This window comes from Lycium barbarum, chromosome 8 (assembly GCF_019175385.1).
Source record: "Lycium barbarum isolate Lr01 chromosome 8, ASM1917538v2, whole genome shotgun sequence".
Lineage (NCBI taxonomy): Eukaryota > Viridiplantae > Streptophyta > Magnoliopsida > Solanales > Solanaceae > Lycium > Lycium barbarum.
Genome location: NC_083344.1, coordinates 73,249,955 through 73,258,197, shown reverse-complemented (window position 1 = coordinate 73,258,197; position 8,243 = coordinate 73,249,955). Strand labels below are relative to the sequence as shown.

The following is an 8,243-nucleotide window of genomic DNA, read 5'->3' as shown; positions in this document are numbered from 1 at the left end:
TCTGCCAATGTTTGCTGGGTATCCTGATTCTCCTTCACTATATTCTGGAGCATAGCACTACCATACGGTACCACATCAGCATTGTTCGAGTGCCAAGCCTGATTATGAGTTGTCAGCTTGTTAAGTATTATGGTCACTCGTCGGAAGGTCTTGTTCATAAAACACCCATCAGCTGCATTGTTAGCTACTGACTGTGTCACTGGATCTAACCCTTGGTAGAACTTCTCCATCAATATATTTTCCGAAAAACCATGATTTGGGATCTTCTGCAGATATTCTTTGAACCTCTCCCAGGCTTCATATAGTTGTTCCCCCGGTCGCTGCTTGAATTCATATATCTTGTCTCGAATGTCAGCCTTCTTACTAGGAGGATACCATGTTTTAAGAAAAACAGTAACCATCTCTGCCCATGAAGTAATTGAATTTCGAGGCAGCTTCTCGAACCATGTTCTTGCCTCTCCAGCTAAGGAATACTTGAATAGCCTCAATCGAATAGCATCTTGTGGAACATTGTTCTGGACGTGATTAGCACACATATCGACAAAATTCTGCAAATGACGTTGAGGGTCATTCTCGGTAGAGTTCCGAAAGTACCCCTCAAGTTTCAGCAGCTGGTAAAGAGATGAGTCAATTTTCACAGTAGCTGCTCCAACTCGAGGTTGAACAATGGTAGATGCATAGTCCTCCTCTTGAACCAGTTCAGCAAAAATATTCTCATCATCAGATTCATCCGTTTGATTGTTCAACCGATTCACCTGATTACCCGCACGCTGATTTTGCTGATTTTGATTCATATCCACCTAGTTTACATAAAGTAGCAAACAAGGTGTGATGGAATAAGCAAAAGACTTTAATCAAAGCAAATACTATTTAGTAATTTCAAAACCGTATTCCCCGGCAACGGCGCCAAAATTTGATACGCTCAAATTATACCTATAAATGGTATAACGCGGACGTTGTCAAATATAGTAACTCAACAAGGTTGGGGTCGAATCCCACAGGGAATATGGTGTGAAAAGGGTACTAAAGTCGTAGATGCTAAGTTCTAGGTCTAATGTCTTAATCCGATAATTTGTGTAAAAGTTGGTTTTTCTATGACTAGTTGCTAAATTATTGCTTTGGTGAATATTTATGGTAAAAGAAACTAAGGTTGTGTCCCCGTTAGATAGAGTGTATAATCATGGGTATTGATCTTGATATACATGTAATGGATCATTATATGAATGCACTTAATCTCTATGTGAATCTCTACTATTTCCTAATAAATAAAGATTATATCTTTCTATGATTTTCCCAAATATAAGAAAGTGATTATGAAGAACGATTAATAATGCCAAGTAAATTCCTCTTATTCCTAAGTGAATTTATTAAACAAAGTTTAAAGCTTTGAGTTCTTGTTAATTATTCTTACCAACCCTAATTATTTTTTCAAATAAATTTAGGGTTTATGGCGTTAATCAATGTTTGCAACCATTAATTATGAATGAAGAATGAAGAATAATTAAACCCTAATAATCCATTATTTGTATATCAATCACAAACCCAATCACAAAACACCCATCATTGGGTTCACAACCCTAGTAAGGGAATTTAGTTACTCATGACAAAGAATAAGAAATAAGAAATTGAAGAATTCATAATTGCTTACTTTGGAATAAAAAAGGAATTCGTAATACTTGAATTGATGTTTGAATCTTCATAAACTAGAGAGAATTAATATTCTAAGTCAAGAGACAACAAAAATAATGAATGATCTCTATTAAAAACCCTACAAAGGCTATTTATAGGTTTTGGAATTACAGAAGTTTCAGATTTGCACTTTAGTCCCGTCATGGTGAAATACGGTCCGTAAATCACTTTACGGACCGTAAATTTGGTTTACGCCCAAGTTGGCTGCTCAGTTGTGTGCAACTTCCCCTTTTGAAATACAGACCGTAAAGTAGTTTACGGTCCGTAAACTGCATGGTCGTAATTCAACATCTAATACTTCGACTTCCTGCCAGATGCTCAACTGGTTAAATACGTGATGGAATACGGACCGTAAACTGAAATACGGTCCGTAAACCTAGCTCGTAAACCACCATCTTCTCAGCTTGACTTTCTGGTTCTGTTATCCTTAAACACGACCATGGAATATGGCCCGTATTGTATAATACGGACCGTAAACATCATTTTACGACCTGGTTCTGCACTTCAACTGTGATTGTGCCGAATTTGTTCCTTTACCTGAAAAACACTAAAAACCACGTAAAATCACATAGGCTTGCTTAAAAACAAGTAAAACTTAGAGTCAAAAAGCATCGATTGTGGCGTAAAACCACGCCACATCAGGGTTCCCAGGTGGGCTAGCATCGGGTGCTCGTTCGCGGCCCCCAAGCGTCGGAGCATCAGCGACACGGAGCAGAATGAAATCTACCGTACTGGCTACATCGTGGTAACAGTGCTCTCCTCTGACTGGAATCACCTCCAACCTGGGAACCCGAAACTCTCGAGCTCTGACCCTATCTTGAATAAATGGGGCGGTCAAATCTCTTGCCCGTAAGCTGAGGAGGTGCACTAGTCGCGGACTGGCATGAATAGCTGGAATACTGTTGCTGCTGACCCCCTCTATACTCACTACTAGTACCGACAGATCTGGCCCTCTATCAATATCGCACTCACCCCTTTGGTGCTGTTGCTGCTCTTTTAAATTTTTAGCGTGGGCCTGAATACGGGAAATGTCCATCTCATCCTGAAGTGAAGCTGTTAAGCAATCTTTGATCAAATGTGGTCCTAAGCCATCCACAAATCGATGTACTCGGTCTCCCATATCGACCACCATAGTCGGAGCATACCGGGCCAATGAATTAAAGCGAAGACTATACTCTTGAGCACTCATATTCCTCTGCTTTAGATTTAGAAACATATCAGCTCGAGCTCGACGGACTTCGGGTGGCAAATAATGGCGAATAAAAGCATCTACAAACTCCTGCACTAGTGGCGGGTTCAAACTCATAAAATCACGGCCTCTAGCACTAGTGGCTCTATCACTCGGACGTGCACTCTGCCGCTGAGCCTGGGTGGCAACTAGCTTTGTCAACAACTGAATAGCCTCGATCATCTGCTGACCCGAAGCACTCGGTGGAGGAACTGGAGCTAAGGCCCCTTCATGCCCCTCCGAAACAAGCGGAGTGTGAGAGGTATGAGATGGAGCTTCATTGTGGGACTCACCCTCTCCTATATTTGCTGGTGGCTCTGGTTCAACCCACCTTCCTGTCGCTGTCTTACCCTTCTGGGCGGCTGTTGTTTTTTCTCTTTACCGGCATCGCTGAAACCCTAACACACAATTAGGAAAAAAGGAATTTTATAACATAGCTCTACCGCACAATCTATGAAGAAGAAAAACGGTCATTATTCGTAAATGCCCCGCAGCCTCTTGTTTATAGGTGTGGCGCGCTTCACACTCATAAACAAGACTCTACTGGACACAACTCATAGACACATCCTAGGACGGAGCTACTCTGATACCACTTTTGTCACGACCCAACTAGTGGGCCATGACGGGTACCCGGAGCTAACTACCGAGCACCACTCATCACGCTATCTATCATCCTGAACCTGGGCATACATCATTCTCAACACAAGACTTATCGTAAAACGGTCGTCAATACCTCCCAAAACATGTATAGACATAAGCCCTCGAGGCTACAAAATGATGTACAAAATATACAATGAAGATGATCACCTAGCATCTACAACCCACACATAAGTATCTACGAGCCTCTAACCCAAATACCGGAATCATAAGATCATAAGGATGGGACAGGACCTCGCCATGCCCCAATATATACACAAAAGAATATACCGAAAAATGGCGACTCCGGAGTAGTGGAGTGCCCCTGCAAATCCGCTGGAAAAGCTCCTAAGTGTCTGCACCGTCTCCCTGTCTATCTGTGGGCATGAACACAACGTCCATAAAGAAAAGGACGTCAGTACGAACAATGTACTGAGTATGTAAGGAATGTACAAAAGCATGATGAAGACATAAAGAACATAAGACGAAGAGCAAACCTGTAACTGATTACCTCTTAAGGTGGAGTCATGTATGCTAACTTTTATAATAAAAATAATATCATACACATATAAGCTATCCGACCATATAGGTGCGGTGTGATCAGCATTAGCCCGCGTCTAGGCCTCCTAAGTCCGGGGTGTAAGCTGCCCACTGCAGTGGTGTGTCTACCTGGCGGTGCGGTGTTATACTGCTCGGCCATGTAGGCACGGTGTGATCATACATAAAAAATAACATAATCATGCATGAGAGCCCAAGTGAAAGCTACAACTCTTTCGGAGGGACGTAAGGTCGGGAACCTTCGATTATGTTATGGAATAGTCATGATCGTCATATCTCACCCTGAAGGAGCTAGTAACATGAGGTTAGACTAACAACAAGAAGCAACATCAATGAAATCATAAATATAAGAATATCGAGCTCATCATAGCATCATTATCATCATCATCAAGGAACATATCTCATCTCTATCTTATACGAAGCCCTTAAGAACCTTTAACCTTCATCTTTTAGGATGTAAGAAGATTATGGGAATATAGAAAAGGAATTACAAAATAAGAGTCATGCCTTTGAAAGAAAGGGACTAGCCTTACGTACCTTTGCGGCTCTCTAACTTTGTCGACTAAACGCTTCCCTCCAAGTTCACGATTCTACATTCAAGAGAATTCATACTAAGATTAGATAACCGAAAACATACTTGAAGCTAAGAAGATTATGGGAATATAGAAAAGGAATTACAAAATAAGAGTCATACCTTTGAAAGAAAGGGACTAGCCTTACATACCTTTGCGGCTCTTTAACTTTGCCGACTAAACGCTTCCCTCCAAGTTCACGATTCTACATTCAAAAGAATTCGTACTAAGATTAGATAACTGAAAACATACTTGAAGCTAAGCTAAGGCGATTAAGGGCTAACAAAAATTGGGCAGCACTTCCTTTGTTTCTACAACTTTCTCCATATAATATAATAGCTCCCAAATATCAATAACAACATCCATAATATCATAGTCAATAAACTTTGTTAAGCTAGAAATGATTCAATTCTCAGAATTCCCTCTCCATGTCATCCATAACCATACCACCCAACGTCATATTCATTCACATATAATGCTTCTTTGACATCCGTAATATCATTCATAACAAGATTATACCCATAACATGTCAAGAACTATCATTCAAGTCAAGTCACTATTCAAGAATACCACTATTCCATATTTGAACTCCATATTCTACTTTCTTCCTCAATCCAAGTCATTCAACAATTCAATACTCTTATTAGCATAAAGTGAATACAAAACTCACCTTTGATTATGTAGGAATGGGATTTGGATGAAAATACTTCACTTGGAGAAAACCCAACTTCAACACCAAAGAGATTCTTGGCTTCCCTTAACCCTAGTTAGCATCCTTGCACTTCATTCCACTAATTTTTGGCATTTGATCTTTGATCTCTCTTTAATTTGTGTTAATAAGGTGTATAGAGTGTTCTAGAGGTTTCAAGAGGTGTAGAGGAAATGATAAATGAAAATAATAACCTGGGACTTATATTTATAAAAAGAGACAAGGCTGCCCATCATAAATTATACGGACACTTATTCGGTTCGTATAATTTTATACAGTCCGTATAAGTGACCGTATAAGTCTTCCAGTGATGACCCCTCACTGTGACTATTATACAAACCATTATACGGACCGTATAATGGGTGGTATAACTCACCTTCCTCCCGAACTTGTTCTTGTCATTCTGTTTGATCTCTAATCCTTATAGGACCTTCTTAACACTTGTTTAACACTTCATTAAAAGTCTAAGGCGAATTATAACTCTTCCTCAAGACATTTTAAAATCAAAATTAGCTCGGTACTTTGCAAAACCTTTCCAAAACACGACTTATGCTTCGCCTTCCTCAACGAACTTTCTTCTCTTGCCTCAAATGTCTTTGGAATCTTAATTAGAATCGTTAAGTACCCCTTCTTACTTGTAGGGACATCATATACATCTTTCCCTGCGTCAGCCTATTTACCGCACCACGACATGAAATTTTCTAAGGTGTAATAGTTTGCATGGACTATCGCAATCTCAACACTGCTACTTGCAAGGATCACTTTCCTATGCCTTTTATTGATCAAATGCTTGATCGTCTAGTGGGGCATTCTTATTATTGCTTCCTTGATGGTTATTCGGGCTACAACCAGATCAACATCGGTTTAGAAGATCAAGAGAAGACGACTTTTACTTGTCCTTCTGGGATGTTTGCGTTCAGCCAAATGCCCTTTGGGTTGTGTAATGCATCGACCACTTTTCAAAGGTGCATGATGTCGATCTTTTCTGATATGGTAGAAGACTTCTTGGAAGTGTTCATGGATGATTTCTATATTGTGGGCGATTCATTTGATGATTGTCTTGGCCATCTGGGTCAAGTGCTGAAAAGATATGAGGAGAAAAATCTCGTGCTCAATTGGGAGAAGTGCCACTTTATGGTGAAGGAAGGGATCATCCTCAGTCAAAGAAATCTCTAAAAAGGGAATTGAGGTTGATCAAGCGAAGATAGATGTGATTGCAAAACTTCCTCCACCGATCTCAGTCAAAGGTGTCTGAAGTTTCTTGGGACATGCTGGGTGCTACAGGCGCTTCATCAAATATTTCTCCAGGATTGCTAACCCTATGTGCAAGCTTCTTGAAAAAAAGGCTAAGTTTGTGTTTGATGACAAGTGCCGAAAGGCGTTTGATGAATTAAAGGAGCGCTTCACTACTGCTCCTGTTATTGTCACTCCTGATTGGTCCTTGCCTTTTGAATTGATGTGCGATGCTAGTGGTTTCGTGATAGGTGCCGTGCTTGTCCAGAGGCACAATAAAATTATGCACCGATCTATTATGCAAACAAAATACTGAATGCTGCCCAAATGAATTACACGATGACGGAGCAAGAGCCGCTTGCAATAGTTTTTGCTTTTGAGAAGTTTTGGGCCTATTTGTTGGGGTCCAAAGTCGTGGTATACACTGATCATGCAGCATTGAGATACCTTATGGCAAAGAAGGAAGCTAAGCCGCGATTGATCCGATGGGTCCTATTGCTGCAAGAGTTTGACTTTAAGGTGAAAGACCGTAAGGGAACTGAGAATCAGGTGGTTGACCATCTCTCTCGGCTTGAAGAAGCTGGAGACCTTCTGATGAGCTAGATATAGATGATGCATTTCCAGATGAGAGGGTGTTAGCTGTGCTAATGAAGGTAGCACCGTGGTATGCGGACATTGCCAATTATTTGGTAACAAGCTTAGTTCTAGAAGAGATTAAAGTATACCAAAAGAAGAAGTTCTTGCGAGATTCTCGTCAATACTATTGGGACGAGCCTTATTTGTTCAGAACATGCGCTGACAACATCATTCGACGTTGTGTTCCTGAAAGTAAAGTGATGGCTATTCTAAAGGCATGCCATGACTCGCCTGTTGGGGGTCATCATAGTGGTAACCAGACGGCTGCTAAGGTTCTTGAATGTGGGTATTACTAGCCGACTATCTTTCATGATGAAAATCTATTGGTGCAGTCTTGTGATCAGTGTCAGAGACAAGGTAATATAGGCAGAAGGCAAGAGATTCCTATGAATTTTGTGATGGAGATGGAAGTGTTCGATGTCTGGGCGATTGACTTTATGGAACCCTTTGTGAGTTCTGGTGGCATGAAATATATCTTGGTTGCTGTGGACTATGTGTCGAAATGGGTAAAAGCAGTGGCTTTACCTAACAATGTGGCCAAGAGTGTCATGGGGTTCCTCAAGAAGAACATATTTACTCGATTTGGTACTCCGAGGGCTATAATCAGTGATGGTGGTTCCTACTTTTGCAATAGAGCTTTCGTGGGATTGATGGAGAAATATGGCGTAAAACATAGGATGGCAACACCTTATCATCCTCAGACAAGTGGGAAAGCTGGAGAATCCAATCGGGAGATCAAGAGTATTCTAGTTAAAACGATGAATGCAAATAGGACTGATTGGGCCCGCAAGCTCAATGATGCTCTATGGGCATACCAGACTGCTTTCAAGACTCCGATTGGGACTTCACAATTCAAGCTCATTTTCGAAAAAGCTTGTCACTTACCTGTTGAACTTGAACATAAGGCTCTGTGAGCCTTAAAGAAATTGAATATGGATTGGGAAGAGGCGACCAAGCTAAGGTTGTTTCAACTCAATGAGAT

At 40.8% G+C, this 8,243-nt stretch overlaps 1 non-coding gene across 1 annotated transcript; it reads left to right on the top strand.

The window, feature by feature from the left end:
* Positions 1-246: 246 nt before the first annotated feature.
* On the top strand, positions 247-352 carry LOC132608510 (small nucleolar RNA R71). Its single transcript, XR_009570424.1, has one exon. It is a non-coding gene; the product is annotated as a small nucleolar RNA R71 (small nucleolar RNA).
* Positions 353-8,243: the final 7,891 nt, after the last annotated feature.